This window comes from Siphateles boraxobius, unplaced genomic scaffold (assembly GCF_051911475.1).
Source record: "Siphateles boraxobius isolate OS27281-9 unplaced genomic scaffold, OSU_SipBor_1 20, whole genome shotgun sequence".
Taxonomy (NCBI): Eukaryota; Metazoa; Chordata; class Actinopteri; order Cypriniformes; family Leuciscidae; genus Siphateles; species Siphateles boraxobius.
This window is the reverse complement of record NW_027508811.1, coordinates 21237297-21253060: the sequence shown is the minus strand read 5'-3', so window position 1 is coordinate 21253060 and position 15764 is coordinate 21237297. Positions and strand designations below refer to the sequence as shown.

Below are 15764 nucleotides of genomic sequence, written 5' to 3'. Positions count from 1 at the left end.
AGTTTTCTAGAGCTTCTGTCAACAGAGCTCCTCTGAATCCCCACTTATTATCAGATACTCTTGTCAGCACCAGTGGCCACAAAGGGGCTATTTGAGCACACATTTGAGTCATAAAATGACAAATAGAACACCCTACGGTCACACAGACTTCAAATACATGAGCAGACAAATGCAATGAGACCGTACGTCCACATAAAGTAATAGTCCACATAAAGTAATATTTAGGACAGGGCTTTAGAAGGTAAATAATTGTTTTTGCCTTAACTGCAAATTACAGTGTATTTATGTCTATATGTTCTCTGTGAAGATCATATTCTGGTCTATGTAAAGAGTGTATATTCACAGAATATCCTTGCTGACACTTAGGCATAAACAAACAAATAACCTTATCACACAATTGTCTTTTAATTTTGTACCCACTCATTGATCACACCGAGAATGATAACTGTTACATTAACAATAACTATATAGCATCCACACCAGCGGACAATCATTTTTTTTGTCTATAACAAGCATGCAGCAGTTTTTTTCGTCAACTGCTTTACATTTTTGTGCTCATTAAAGATTCTGATTGGCTGCCAATGTTTTGTTTTGTTTTTCAACTGGATTTTTTTTTAGAAAAAGCAAAAAGCGAACTAAAGATATTCTTTCATGTTGTTATTGTTATAGTAGTGATGGGAGAAACCAAGCTTTTTGAAAATTTGGACAAACCAATTGCTTCGCAATGTTATTAACTGTTTCGAAGAGCTTACATTTTCACACTGGAGGTGACGTGGACTTCCCTACTCTCATAGAATCAGACCGATTGTTAATACTTAAGTTGTCATCCTTGGTGTGAACGGGCCATAACTGTAAGAGTGTGTTTGTGTTTGGATACGCTGCAGGAGCATTTCCACTACTAACCATGATGCCCATGAAAAGTGACATCTGTTGATGGAGTATGTCAGGAACACTCAACAACTTTACCTCCCCGCCATCTCTCTCTCCACCTGTCCACATGCAGGCCTGAAATATTGGTCCTAGCATGGCAGTCCTGCACCCTCTGTCCATCATTAACAGCTCATGCTGTCATATACAGCACCTCCATGGCTCTTTCACCACTCACAGTGTAAACTTTTGCCCTCTCATTGCCAACCAGCAAAAGAAATCCCACATCAGAGGTACCGAGAATAACTAGCTGTGTTAAGACCGCACAGTGCATATCAAACACGATGAGCTGCCGCTCGTAGCTTCAGTTGATCTTAGCACTTTGAAAAGATGTTCATGATCAGAGTCTTTGTGTTGTCAGCCTTCAACATTACGTGGGTTACGCTCAGTCAAGCGCGGCTCACTGGAATCAGATCATTGTCATTAATACAGCTGGAACGAGATGCCACCTAGATGCACAGATACACAAATTAGCATGCCGACGTGCAATCAAATCTGATTTGCTGTTGTCTTAATAACAAAAGCCTCCCCAGCACTGGCAGACGTCCGAGTTTTCAAAACCCCTTAAATACATTTTTGATGAACTTTTAAGGCCTTGTTGAATATCTTAGATAAAAGAGTAAGAGGAGAGAGGAGAGAGGAGGGGCAGGTGTGGTCTAATCAGGTCTCTCATCCAGGGTAATTGGAAGCGCCGTCTGCCTAATAGAATTAGTGCAGCTTGCTTTGTTCCTCACACTTCGCTTGCTAATTATGCTGGTTAGGTTGAAAGGTGTGTGACCTACACCCTGAACCATCCCACACCTGGGGTGTTGTACAAGAGATAAGTCTGTCATATCAATTTTAGGAGTTGTAAATTAAAAACCTAGAGGAACACGTACACAGAAAAAACTAAATAATGCACTTAAATTAGCACTACACAGCTCATTTTAAATGTAATAAAATAAGGTTTTATGTTTCTGATATTTTATTAAAAGTGTCCAAATCAGTCGCAATTATCTTTTAAAATTTTTTATTCTTTGGCGGAAACAAGCTTCCACAGTCTAGTCTACTGATACTCTAATGAGAGTAATGCCTAGGTCACACTGCACGATTTTAGGCCCGATTTTCACTCGGCGACAGGTTTTGCGAAATCGGCGCTCGTTCACGCGAGTGACTATCATGCAGTGTGAATTATCAAAGCGGCTATCTGAGAGAATCACAGATGAGTCGCCGACACCCGTGAGATATTTGGCAGGCAAAGTAAATTTTCTTACCACTTCTCACACTACACAAGTTTTCTCGTCGTCTGTCATCTTCTTGTCTTACCGGCGCTCATACTACACAACACAACGCTGATAACGTGCACAAACTACAAGATCTTTGGCAAAGTGGCAACCCTAGACCAACAACGAAAAAACATTTTCTCACATGAATTCACGTGATACTTTAGAGAGCTGCTCATGCTCGCTGCTGTATGTCATGTGTGCAAAAAAAAAAACTTATAAATCTGCCTGCGACAGCAGAATCCAGTCAAAAGTCATGTAGTCTGAGCCTGCCTTTAGTTTACATGTTGCAAATTAATGAGTGTAAGTTGATGTGTAGTTGCAAAGTTACTTAATTGAGTTTAGTAGTTAGTAGAGTGTCTAATGTGGACTATCGAAATAAAGTGTAACCCCAAATATTTTTGGTGCCCAGTGACTTATTTGTATGGGGAAAAAACTGAGACGTTTCACAAAATAACTTCATTGATGTTCCACAGAAGAATAGAGTCATACAGGTTTGGAACGACATGAGTAAATGATGAGAGAATTTACATTTTTTTGGGTGGCCAACTTAATCCTAATCCACTTTATTTTACAAAGTGGAAGTAAGCTATTTTCTTTGAATGTGTGAGGCTTCTGATTCATATAGGTAAATAACTAGGAGAACAACAAAGTGTAGTAAATAGTTAAACAAAATTTTGTGCTACCAACCAGTGTGTTTATGATTACAATGATGAATAGGAAAAAAAATATAAAAAATACCAGTTTGCAACTTCAAGTAATATTCAAGCCTTGCACATTCAAGTTACAAATGGCCGCACCCGTTCTTACTTAAAAAATAAGGTGCATAGGAAAGCATTGGGAGAGAGATGGGGGACATTCAAACCTGCATCTTCATGAACAGCTGTTTTTATGTGTCATAAAAGAATAACCCACTGGGCCACAGCTCCGGCACAAAAAAATAGCTCTGGGTGGTTATTTAAATCCCTGCAATTTCAGTTTTAACACACTTGTATCCGTTAAAACACCCGCTGTGACTCATTCTGTGGATTTGGTTAAACGGTCTCATTTTCTTAACAAAAAACACCACATTTACAGAAATGTAGCAGATAAGTAGGATATATTAGTTAAATAAATTGCCATTTTACTCTAAAAGCAAGACAACATTACAACAAGGATGACACTGTCTGTACATACATTTGTTTGTGTGTTTTTCTCTCAAACACACACAGAAACCGGCTTCCACATCATTGCCAGACAGGAATCCGCTTCTGTCTCTGTGGGTGTCCTCAGAGCAGCAGAGAGATTGCCAGCATCCATATTTGACAGATTAAGACAGAGAGCGGGAGATATTGAAAGAGTGCGAAAATCAGACTGACAGAGTTTGCCTAAATTCAATATTTCCGTTATGCATTTTCATTTTATAATCCAGAGGGCAGCATATGGATCTAAAGAGACTGAATCTCACAGTGAGCAAAATTAAGTGGGAAGGAAAAGAAATTACAAACTGAGTGAAATATGAAATATGAATATGCCCTGCCATACAAAAGAAGACACCTGCCAGACCCGATGTGTGGAGAGCAAGTACACGGCTCAGAGCTGCTGAGAGAGACGTCGAGGAGATATTCCTGTCTGGGAGATTATAAAAATTAATGTGATGAAGCTCAGACTTACTACTCACAAATTAATTTTAATGTTTTCCACCCTGCTGACCCACATGAGTTCAATCTGGTGTGATACCCAAACCACAAAGTGAATATTATCCATCTTTTTTTTTTTGGCTGTTAATTACTGAATATAGCCAGTATTATTTAGTGATTCACAAGCAGTTAATGCTGTGGGTGAAAGACTCACTATGTAGCTTCCATTTGAACTATGCATTATATTCATCAAATTTGACAGTGGCAACTCTCAGAGAGGTAGCTTTCAGCAGCAATGTGGATTGATGTAATTGTCAGACGTGGTGCGCTGCAAATTCAAACAAAAGAACCAATCAAAAGCATCAGAATAGCATCGCTTTACTAAATGGCAGGAGACATTGTGCACATCAATAACAAGCAAAGCAACAAATTAATATTATTCAACATATCCTAGCTTTTTACCGAAAATATTCAGATGTAACCCCTTTTGTAATCGTTAACATTTTCATAACTGAAATTTAATTACACATTTTTTTCACATTTAACAGATTACAGTTAATTTATTTTTTCATTACTTCACACACACACACACATCATTACATGTAACTAGTTACTCCCCAACACTGCTAATAAGCAAAAATAACTTTAGATAAACATCACATTTGTTTTTGATTTTTTTGTTTTAATTGCTGAAGTAAGAGTTGAACTTTCTTCTCCTGCGTCCTAATCTTCTGCAATCCAGAATGGCTGAAAGGTTTGTTTGAGCTGTGATCATACTCAACAGGGCTCCATTTGCACTTTTGGTGTTAAGATGCCTTTACATTTGTCAAAAATATAACTTTTTGTTATTAAAAAACAAACAAGAAAGCCCAGCCCAAACCAGGTGAGAAAAAGTAAAGGCAAAGTAATGTAATGCATTAATTTCCATAAAAAGCAACACAGTTGGTTACTTTTTAGGTAGTAACGCAATTTTGTAATTTATTACTTTTAAAAGTAACTTTCCCAAACACTGTCTATAATGTTGCAAAAGATTTCTATTTAAAGAAATGTCCCCTGAGCACCAAATCATCTTATTTCTAAGGGATCATGTGATACTAAATACTAAATGGCTGCTGAATACTGTAATCAGCTTTACCATTACAGGAATAAATTACATTGTAAAATATATTAAAATAGAAAACAGTTTTTAAAAATTGCTAAAATTTTAAAATATTACTGTTTGTACTGTATTTCTGATTAAATGCAACCACGGTGAACATAAGAGAAATCTTAACAACACCAAGCTTTTGAACGGTGGTGTGTTTCATTTCATCTTCACAAACTTATGCATATTAAGTTTTTTCCTTAATAAAAAGTAACTAAACATAATTTTAAGGCATCAATATGATGATTTCTGTTTCATATAAAAAATCAAAATATTTTGAAGTAACCCCCTGTGTGCCCCTGCCGTGGGAATCTCTGGTTTAGAGTCATTAAAGGTGCAATGTGTAAAAAATTTGAGTATCTATTAACAGAAATGCAATATGACATCCATAACTATGTTTTCAGTGGTGTATAAAGAACTTAATAAACCGTAATGTTTTTATTACCTTAGAATGAGACATTTATATCTACATAACCGCGGGAATCCCCTTCTATGAAGGTCGAGATATTGTGACGTCATGTTTCTACCGTAGCCGACAGCGAACAAACAGCGCTACAGAGCGCGTTTCGTCACTACCTTGAAAGAGAAGCAGCAGAAAGCTAGAAGCTAGCCATAAACACCGTGAGTAGTGACTTTTCCCTTGTCAGTGGTGTAAAATATGTAGTTGGATTGTTAGTTCTTCTCCCTCGCTGTGTTATGGCTTTGCTATGTGGGGATAAATGTGCTGCACGTTCGTGAGACAGCTGATTAGTAGGCTACTCTTGTCATTGACCGTAAAACAGTAGCGTTACAGGAATCACCAACCCGTCGATCTTGGAAGCATTTTAAGTCGATCGCGAAGAGTTTTCAAAATCAGAGAAAAAAAGCCTATTGTGTATAGTAAATGGTGTCTAGGGGATGCGGAGGCGCTTTGGGCTCATACGGACGTGTCAAGTTTAAACAAGGCTTTACGCTTTAACCAGCTCAGCCACAGTAACAGCTCACATTGAGCCAGCTAAACTTTTACTACCCTGTTAGAAACAATATATAGTTGCATAATTTCATGTGGTTCTTCTCCCTCGCTGTATTATGGGTTTGCTATGTGGGGGGAAATGTGCTGGTTACGTTTGTGAGACAATCAGCTGATTACTATTATTATATTATATATTAAGACCCTGGATCCTCACCTGACTATGGCTATCATCTTTATCCATGATTTGGTTTATAATGGACTGTGGTACAGAAACAGTGACAATGTTACCAACTCTTGGCTTACTCTGGCTATTCTCTGCTGTCTCAGACGTCGATATGTTTGTCCAGTTTCAGGCACCGTAGCTTCTTCGAAAGGGAGGGGTGAGCAGTGGGCTGAGCCCTCAGTGCAACTCGCAGCCGAACCGCTAGATGTCGCTAAAAATCACACACTGCACCTTTAACTGTAACCATTGCTTTTGATCATGATCATAATATATTTGTTGTAATAAGTCATTCTAAAGACATTAGTATTGATTAGATAAGACTGGAACATACTATCAAAGCAACAATGATTGCGGCCTTATGTTCTCTGAGTAGCCCACATTATGTATTATTACTTCCTCTTTGAGATACTATCAATTGTCTTCCTTGCTGTGAACTGCAAATTTAGTGCATAAAAGCATTCTGTTGCAAGAAAGACCAAGTAATAAGGTGATTTTCTTTGATTGTATCATATCTTAGGACATTTTGTATTCAAATATTTTAAATCAAGAAAAAAAATAGACAAACATCTCATACATCTCATATTAAACAGCTATTCTGATCAGGTTAAGCGAGACCTGATGTAATCTAATCTGCCCCACAGCACCGTTAACTAAACACATATCTTCACAGTCTAAACACATTGATTTATATTCTTCTCTCACACAATGAGCCTTGTTTATTAATTTTGTGTGTGCGTGCGTGCGTGTGCGTGCATGTGTGTGTGTGTGTGTGTGCGTGTGTGTGTGTGTGTGTGTGTGTGTGTGTGTGTGTGTGTGTGTGTGTGTGTGTGTGTGTGTGTGTGTGTGTGTGTGTGTGTGTGTGTGTGTGTGTGTGTGCGTGCGTGCGTGCGTGTGCGTGCATTTGAAAACGTGAAGGAGGCTTAACGAGCAAGCTGAGTTAAACCCTTTTCACACTGTGAATGAAGCATCTCAGCCATGTCCGTTGTGGCACTGAGCTGTGGCACTGATAAAACCTTTAATATGCCATTTTATTTTTATACACACACACACACACACACACACACACACACACACACACACACACACACACACACACACACACACACACACACACACACACACACACACACACACACACACACACACACACACACACACACACCTACTTAGTGTGTGTAGAGCCTGATCTTCCCTTTCTTAAAAGCAGTGAAGCAGAGGAACGGTTTGCATTTCAATCCAGATCCGTGCGTGTCCTCTGCTCCTCACCGCCCCTTGAGGATTTTGCCTTCTGCTTTCAAATGTCTATTTTGGAGGCATGATAGAAAAGTTGATTGCAATTTGCAGCACATTCCATTTTAATATAACTGTCTTCCCTTCCGCTTTCTGGCAGCCTCGGTTCTTCAGACTGAAAAATAATCACTCTGAGTCTGAAGACACACGGGAACCCAAACATACACGCCTACAGACAAGCATGTTACCTTGAAAAGATCTATGGAGGCTGTTCGTAGCCTGTGTTTAAGAGTCCCAGCTGTGCCCATCAGACGGATCTAATTGCTGCTTTTCCCAGTGTTTGGGATGCTGCATTTCCTGTCTGAACTTGATGCAGAGGAGGGGGAATGATGGGAGCTTTATGACAGATTCATCCGACTTCGTATTTCTGGGTAAATAGAGCTTGCGAGCGAATGTGTCTGAGTTTGTGACAGGCAGCGTTATTCTACCTCAAACTGAAAAACATCGTCTCCTGAGATCTGGACTTACATTCTCATAAACACACACAAACAGAGACGTGAAAGCATGACCACATGCATGTACGCACAGAGACACTTACTCACATAGACACGGCAAGGATGTGACAGCAAACAAAGGTAAAGAAAAATAAACTGCATTTGTTTTGTAAAGGAAGCTGGGCTGGAAGGTGTAGAATCTGAATTTAGAAGCGCAGACATTAGGAGGACATCTGACCTACATTGTCGACCTATTTAACAGCTCAGTCGCTGGGTGGTCACAGGAGATTGGACTCTCTATCCCTGTATGATTTCTCCGACACGTATATATTTACTTTACATGGGGTCTGATAGAATTACTCTGCAAATATAATCTCTTAACTAGTATTTTTAGACTGTTTTCCAGCAAAGAAATCTAAGCAAAGTTGCATCTTATCATTTTCAGAGAACATATTTTGAATCTACGAAACCTACCAAGATATAGTGAGGGTTGAATAAGGCTTAAAATAAGAAAATAAATGCCAATGCTGGATGAAAAATAAACTTATTTGAAGATATATTATTCGCATCTTGTTTTAAGGATATTTAGAATTTTTTTTTACTGGAATGAAAATCAAAAATGTTATTTGATGACTTATTTAAAAACACATATACTGTAAATGCAATTCGTGCAATGCCTTGAATACACGTGTTATGATGAGCATATTTCTGAAATAAAATGTATTTTGATATTTTTTGGGGTGGTGTAAAGTCAAACATGTCATGATTATACTGATGTCCTGATATCATAATGACAGGAAAAGTCTCAATAAAACACTGAAAAATGTGTTGATTTAACCATGTATATAATTTCCACATGTAAGTTACACAAACATAATTTCAACATTATGAAATTAAGTTATTTTTAAATGACTCGATTAAGTAGTCTCAACATGATTTTATATGGTTCCCTGACAGGAATAATTTATTTGATTTCATATATTTTGGTGTCTATGATCTATAAATTATAACATTTACATTTTACATGTATTCGTTCAGCAGATGCTTTCATCCAACGCAAATTACAAATGAGGAATATAAGCAATTCATCTTAAAGAACCAATAAACACGAGAAGTGCTAGTGCTAGTTTCAGACTTTGTTCAGAATACAAGCTAAAAGGCAGGGATAAAGGAATAGTGAGACCATAGAAGAATTTTCGTGGATTTTTTAACAATATGCAGTTAGCTAGCTCATGAGAAAGCAATAGCACCTACAGTATTATCATGCTAAATATATGCCCTTTAAGTAAAGCAGGATAAATAACAATTTTATGGATCCTCAACCTGAGACAAAGCTCCACTCTTCACCATGGTAACCCAGTCTAAATCCAAAGCATTATTAAACATTCAACACTAATCTCTCACATTGCTCAAAAACACAAAATAACATCTAATTTAAAAAATGTTCCTCTCTCCATTAAGTTTCATGCAAATACATTCTGGGAACTAAACTTTCAGTAATGTCAACAGCAAAAATAATTTTCGAGTACTTGATTGGTTCACATTCGTCCAATCCAGTGGATTGCACATTTTCGAGAATTGCATTCTTTGAAAGGACTCAAGTTTACAAGAAAAGCACAATTTTGTTGAGTAGACCACCAATAATATCTGTAATGTAGTTGTTGTTATGGGAAGGAGGCGGGAACCAGCGAATATTTAAACAATTTAATAACAAAATAAAACAAATACAAAACGAAAGTAAAGACGGCAGTCCATCACGGTCGACTGCCGCCACACATAATAAAACAAAACATCAAATAAAATCTCGATCTCCACTGTCGTCGCTCCCCCTTTTATGCTTCCACTCCTCCGTGGGAGATACGAGACCGGTGCGTCGTGCAGGTGGTGCTCATCAGTAATCACGCCACCGGCCTCACACCATTCTCCTACGCCCATGGGCCTCGTCCTGCTCGCCACAATATAAGGCAATTTTTGTTTTCCAGTATGTTCAGTGAAAAGGGAAATTCTCAAACAGAAAACCTTAAATGGTTTAGCATAATCTTGTATTATTATTTCTTAGGGGGAAAAGCACTTAAGCAGTTTTGTTAAAACTTGTCTGGCCAGCCATCCAGGGTGTTTCCCTGCCATTGGCTCAAAACTCCTGAAATAGGCTCCCGCTTACTCACCACCTTCCATAGGACAAGTGGTTTGGCAACATGCAAAACAAATATACAAATACTACATTCCTAAGAATGTGGCACATATGTTTTAACCTAGATATTTTGGACACTCTTATATGTCACTCTTATATGACAAGCATGTTGCTATATTCTTCTGTGTCAGTTCATGTCAGGTTTCACATAATGCACGATTTGTGAAGACTGACCTTCAATGAGTGCTCTCCTGTATAAAGAACAGCAATGTCAGTCTGTCCGTCAATTCTCCTCCCAATCAACTGTCAGGTCATCCTGAAGATCTGATCAGCAGTCATGGATGGATTAAGAGATTCCTGGCCTCTGGGCATAAAAGCATTCAGTACACTGCCTTTCAACCTTAATGATTCGGAGGGGGAAAAAAAGTTTACAGGACGAACAACACATTCTTATAATGGGGAAAGTACATAAGCCTCTTGACACTATCTGCCTATTCTTCAAACGACTCGGATTAAATCGTTCGTTAATGAGCGACATTCTCCACCTAGACCACTGACCCTGACTGAGACTCGATAATGAGCTCTCCTGTTAAGAAATGGAGCTGCCGCTCTTTTAAACAGAATCTCTCAATATTGGCATTATCTGCAACGGTGGTTCAGTAACTTTCTTGCATCGGTAGACATTATCTCAATAACAGTAAAGTCACTGGAGACTGATCTCTCGTGCTAGACTTTACCAGTCTTTGTTTATTGCGTCAGTGTAGCAATGTTGGCCTCAGCCTGCTCCTCATTATTAGCTAATGGTCATTCTGGGTCTTTATTCAGAGGGTCAATAATCCTCAAGAGTCCTTTTTCAGTCCGGCTGCTTCCCTGACTTCTTTTAAACTCTAAGTTAATTTGATTGATTATTGGATTTTGTTAACTAAAACAATGGACTTGACAATTATCTGCACTTCCTATCCCTACAAACCTGAATACAATTGGCTATTTAAAATACACACAAGCCATAATACAGGCTACAAATCAGTAAGCAAAAATCAGTTTTTAACAGTTTATTGAACCTTTTGACAAAATGGTGTACAAATGTTTCTTTTTTTGTTGTTGTTGTTGAGCCATTTGATAAATCATCCTTTTATGGCTCTTATACCATGATATTGGAGAATTTGCGTTCATGCTCAAGAAGGGGAAAAAAATACCTCAGTTTTATTCAGAAGCCCAAACTGAACAAAAAACATGCAATTTCATGATCAATGCTCAGTAGTTTTTATTGCATGTGTAAAACATAATGCAAAACAATGATGACTGATTGATGAACAAACAAATGTTCCTCAAACAAATTGTCAAGTTGCTTTTGTAAATGTCCATCTGGAAGTATTACTAACAATATAAATGTTATTCTTTCATTTATTTTATAAAAATCAGTAAAGATTTCAGAGCAAAAAGACATGTGTATCAAGTACAATGAACTTGGATGTGTAAGTCATTTCAACTTAAATTGCATTAAACTGACTTAAAAAAATTAGTTGAATCTTGTATAACAAAGTTCAAAATTACTTAACTTATTTTGATGAGTTAAAGCAATGTAAAAACATGTTATAACTTATTCATCATATACGTTTTTAAAGTGATAGTTTATACTTTTTTAGTTAGTAAAAAGCCTTTTAGTACAATTTCTAGAATGTCTAGACATTCTAAAAATTGTACTAAAAAGCTTTTTACTAACTAAAAAAGTATAAACTATCAATCAATGTACAGTAGACGATTGTGTACAACAGGGTTTTCAGGAAAGTTTTGATTATGTTGATAATTTAGAGACCTTCAAAATAGAAGATACAGTAGGCTTTATAGGTTAATTGCCCCATTGTGTGCCATTTAAAACTAATTGATTAAATACAACTTTAGTTTGGATAAGGTCAGCATGCAAGCCTGCTTGTTCCACTTGTTAGTCCACAGATGTGGATGAATTATTTGCAATCGAATGATAATTTATTCATTACAACAACAAAAATCTTTTAACAAAGGACTGTTACTAAGCTTCACAGTAGAAAAATGGTCATGTTTCATAAAAAAAAAACAATCAAACAATATATCTATATACATCTCTATCTCTCTCTCTCTCTCTCTCTCTCTCTCTCTCTCTCTCTCTCTCTCTCTCTCTATATATATATATATATATATATATAAAGTGTGTGTGTGTGGGGGGGGGGGGGGGGGTGTAGTTCCAATTATTAGTTTAAGGATGTGATGACAAGAACACAGCCTGTGTGCGACTGACGCAACTCAGTCACAATGAGAGATATCAAACTGGACTGTAGAGAGAGCCGCAGTGCACGTTGGATCTACACAGGCAAGTGTATGCAAAAGGGAGTCACTCATATTTAAGGGCCAGACTCTTGATTGATCCATCTGAGATCTGCTGCGAGATGTGATCTGACAGCAGTTTCTTTGGGCTCCTCAGAGCACAGCAGAGAATCATCAGCATTCCTCTGCTCCGCTCTCTCCATCATTATAAGCTCCTCTACGTTTTATTCGATTCCTTTATCCAATCAATAACCTGCCAAACAAAATACCCCTTGTTTAGAATAAAAAAACACTATTGATAATTAAGAAGAGACAGGAGAAGGAATAGAGACAGAGACGATTCTAAGATATCAGTCTAAGCCTTTTATCAAACTATCAGGTGTTAGTGTATAGGTTTATATCTTGGGACAAAACATATGATGTATAAGATTTATTAATAAGATAAAAAAAAATCGTCAATTACATTTTTTAAATAAACCTATTAAAATAGCAGCTGATCATCAGTGAATATACAGGGACACATTAACAAACTAAAAGTGTGATTGCAGATTGTAAACCTTGTCAACCTGGCACATTGTTATTAATTATATTACAAAAAAAGTGAATTCCTCACTCAGTATTTTTCTCTTGTTCTAGACAACAACAAATATGCAAGCATTTTTAAATCAAAATACATTTACTTGAGAAGTAAAATGACATTAGACAAGAAGTCTTGTTTATTTTATTAAGTTTAAATTTAAATTCAAGCAATACTTCCTACATAGTTACTTATTAATGATGGACCATTATTATAAAATATCTGAAAGTGGGTACTACATTCTTTTTCTTTATATACTGAGGCCAATCAAAGTGAGCAACACTCTTTAAAAAAACAGTCATTATTGCCAAAAATACAGAGAAAAGGGCAATAATAATATACAATGGACAAAGGTATAATTTCTAAAAATAGGTGAGTCAGTTATAATGGTTTCTACGCCAACACTAATGAGTTTATACCAGGACATATTTGGTCACATGGTTCTAGGTACTGCTACTGACTAGATAAATGTATAATTAACTTTTTGGTGAGAGGAGGATTTAGAGTGCAGTACCCTAAAATAGCTTACTGCAACCGCTTTTTTGAGCAAGCGGAAGAGAAATCCCATAATGACAGATTTTTAAGGGGGCTAGATTAAAAACAGCGTGGCTGAAGGTCCAGAATTGCCTATGGACATTGAGGACAGAGGTAAGCACACTATAAGGATAAGGGGAGTACGCTGCCTATAAATGCTGAGTGACACAGAGGTTCACTGTGATGGCATCTCTGAGGATTGTAGATCCTTATCTCTCTGGGGGACATCTCTCTCTCTCTCTCCCTCTCTCTCTCTCTCTCTCTCTCTCTCTCTCTCTCTCTCTCTCTCTTTCTCTCTTGCTCGCATGCACCATTAGCACATCTCTGTGCCGATAAGGTCTCTATGCAGGTCTGTGAGGAAGTGTGCGAGAGGTTTGTGAGTCTCTTACCCAAGGGTGCAAGATCTGAGAGCGCTGGTCGTCCTATATCAACCTCTAGCAGAAAGACTTCCTCATGCACACACAAGTATAGACCCTTTATTGTTGTAGTTAATCAACTTAATTACCAGATGATAATGCCTTCGCTCAATCTCTACGGCAGCATTTGTGTCTTTTATCAGTGTGTGTCCATGTAGGTATTCTACTGTTGAAATGTGTGTGGGTGTTTAATTTTAGCTCACTGATGGGAGGTGTAAAGTATTCGAAGCAATGTGAGTGACAAACTAGATGATTTCCCATAATTGCTTTGGGCACCGCTGCTTTGATGTAGCAGCTGTACTGCGGCAAGCTTCTCAGAATGGCTGCTTGTCAGTCTTCCACCATTCCGTACATTATTTCATGAAGAAATAATCTGATTACGCCATAATCCATTGAGCGGGTTCATATTGCACACTGGATTAGTCTCTTTTTAAGCACAATGAGATTAGTTTTTGTGGCGACACACTCACTTCACTTATCTTATAATGTGTAAGGTTCCCGCGCAGATCGTCTATCTCGTCTTTTCTCCTCTCGTCTCTTCACTTCTCTTCTATCGTCTTTTCTTGTCTTGTCACATCTCATCTCATCTCCTCTCCTCTCATATTGTCACGTCTCTTCTCTTGTCTCTTGGTGACAGAAACAGAAAAACTACAAAAATAACGTAAATAGAGTAGGTATAAATAATACAGAATATGACAAAAGGAAAAAAAGACTAACTTTGTCCTTGTGAAAAAGTAGTGTGCTTAATTGTATTGAATCCTTGTAGTGTGCTTCAGATCTTAAAAGTATATTTAGGAGAAAAAAAACAACACTGTACTAGCAGATAATATAAAATTAATGAAATAAAAGATCACTTTAATAACAATGCTTCTTAACACTTAAGTACACTTTTGAAAGCTGCACTTACTTGAAATTACACATTGTTTTTTAACTTATATTTTGCCATGCAACACATCAAATTTGTTGAATAGTTATGTGTTATTCTATATTACATTTAGAGATAATATTTTAAGTGTACTAAAGTGTGATTACAAATATATTTAATTACATGGCATACAAGTTTTAAATGCTTTTCACTACATTCAGCAGTACATTTATATTTCAAAGACAATTGAAGTAATTATGAAATGGCATATAAAGAAGTACCTTAAGTGGGTCAAAAATCACTCTAAAAATTCAGCTTATTGAATGCAATATAAATTTTAACTAGGGGTGTTTGATTGAATTTTGAGCTGAACTCTCCAGGAGCAAGGTTCTATTTTAATGAACTATAATACATTTTCATTTAATTGCAATTAACGTGATTAATTAAAGAAAACATTGATGTAGAGAACAATGGTGATTTCAAACAGCGTTTTTGAGACTGTCTTTGGAACACTGCCGTTTTAAGGAGAAAATACTCAGCAATGGTATTGACTTATGAATTTGCAAGCCACATAGATGTATAAACAACAATAAAAACTAGATTTTCACCACAGGGAGTCTTTAATTGTTCATGAGGTAGATGGCCTGAGGGGGAAAACTTGTGCCTGGATGTTCTAGGGCTCAAAGCTCTGTGGTGAACAAGTGTTCAAAGAGGCAGTGGCCTGAGTGTGTGTGTGTGTGTGTGTGTGTGTGTGTGTGTGTGTGTGTGTGTGTGTGTGTGTGTGTGTGTGTGTGTGTGTGTGTGTGTGTGTGTGTGTGTGTGTGTGTGTGTGTGTGTGTGTGTGTGTGTGTGTGTGTGTGTGTGTGATTTCCTCACTGTGGAGATGTACAGCTCTTGGAGGGTGGGCAGCGGAGCACCAATAATCTTCTCAGCAGTCCTGACAGTCCATTGCACTTTCCTTCTGTCCGATTTGGTAGCTGAAGCAAACCAGATAGTTACGGAGGCACACAGAACAGACTCAAAGACGGTTGAGAACTATATCAGCAGCTCCAGGGGCAGGTTCAATCATAGACTGGCGTGGAAAAAACT

General features: G+C 37.5%; 1 protein-coding gene across 1 annotated transcript in view; it reads left to right on the top strand.

The window, feature by feature from the left end:
- gfra4a (GDNF family receptor alpha 4a) overlaps window positions 1-15764 on the top strand; it is a 118886-nt gene that overhangs the window by 77284 nt on the left and 25838 nt on the right. The window lies entirely within an intron of this gene.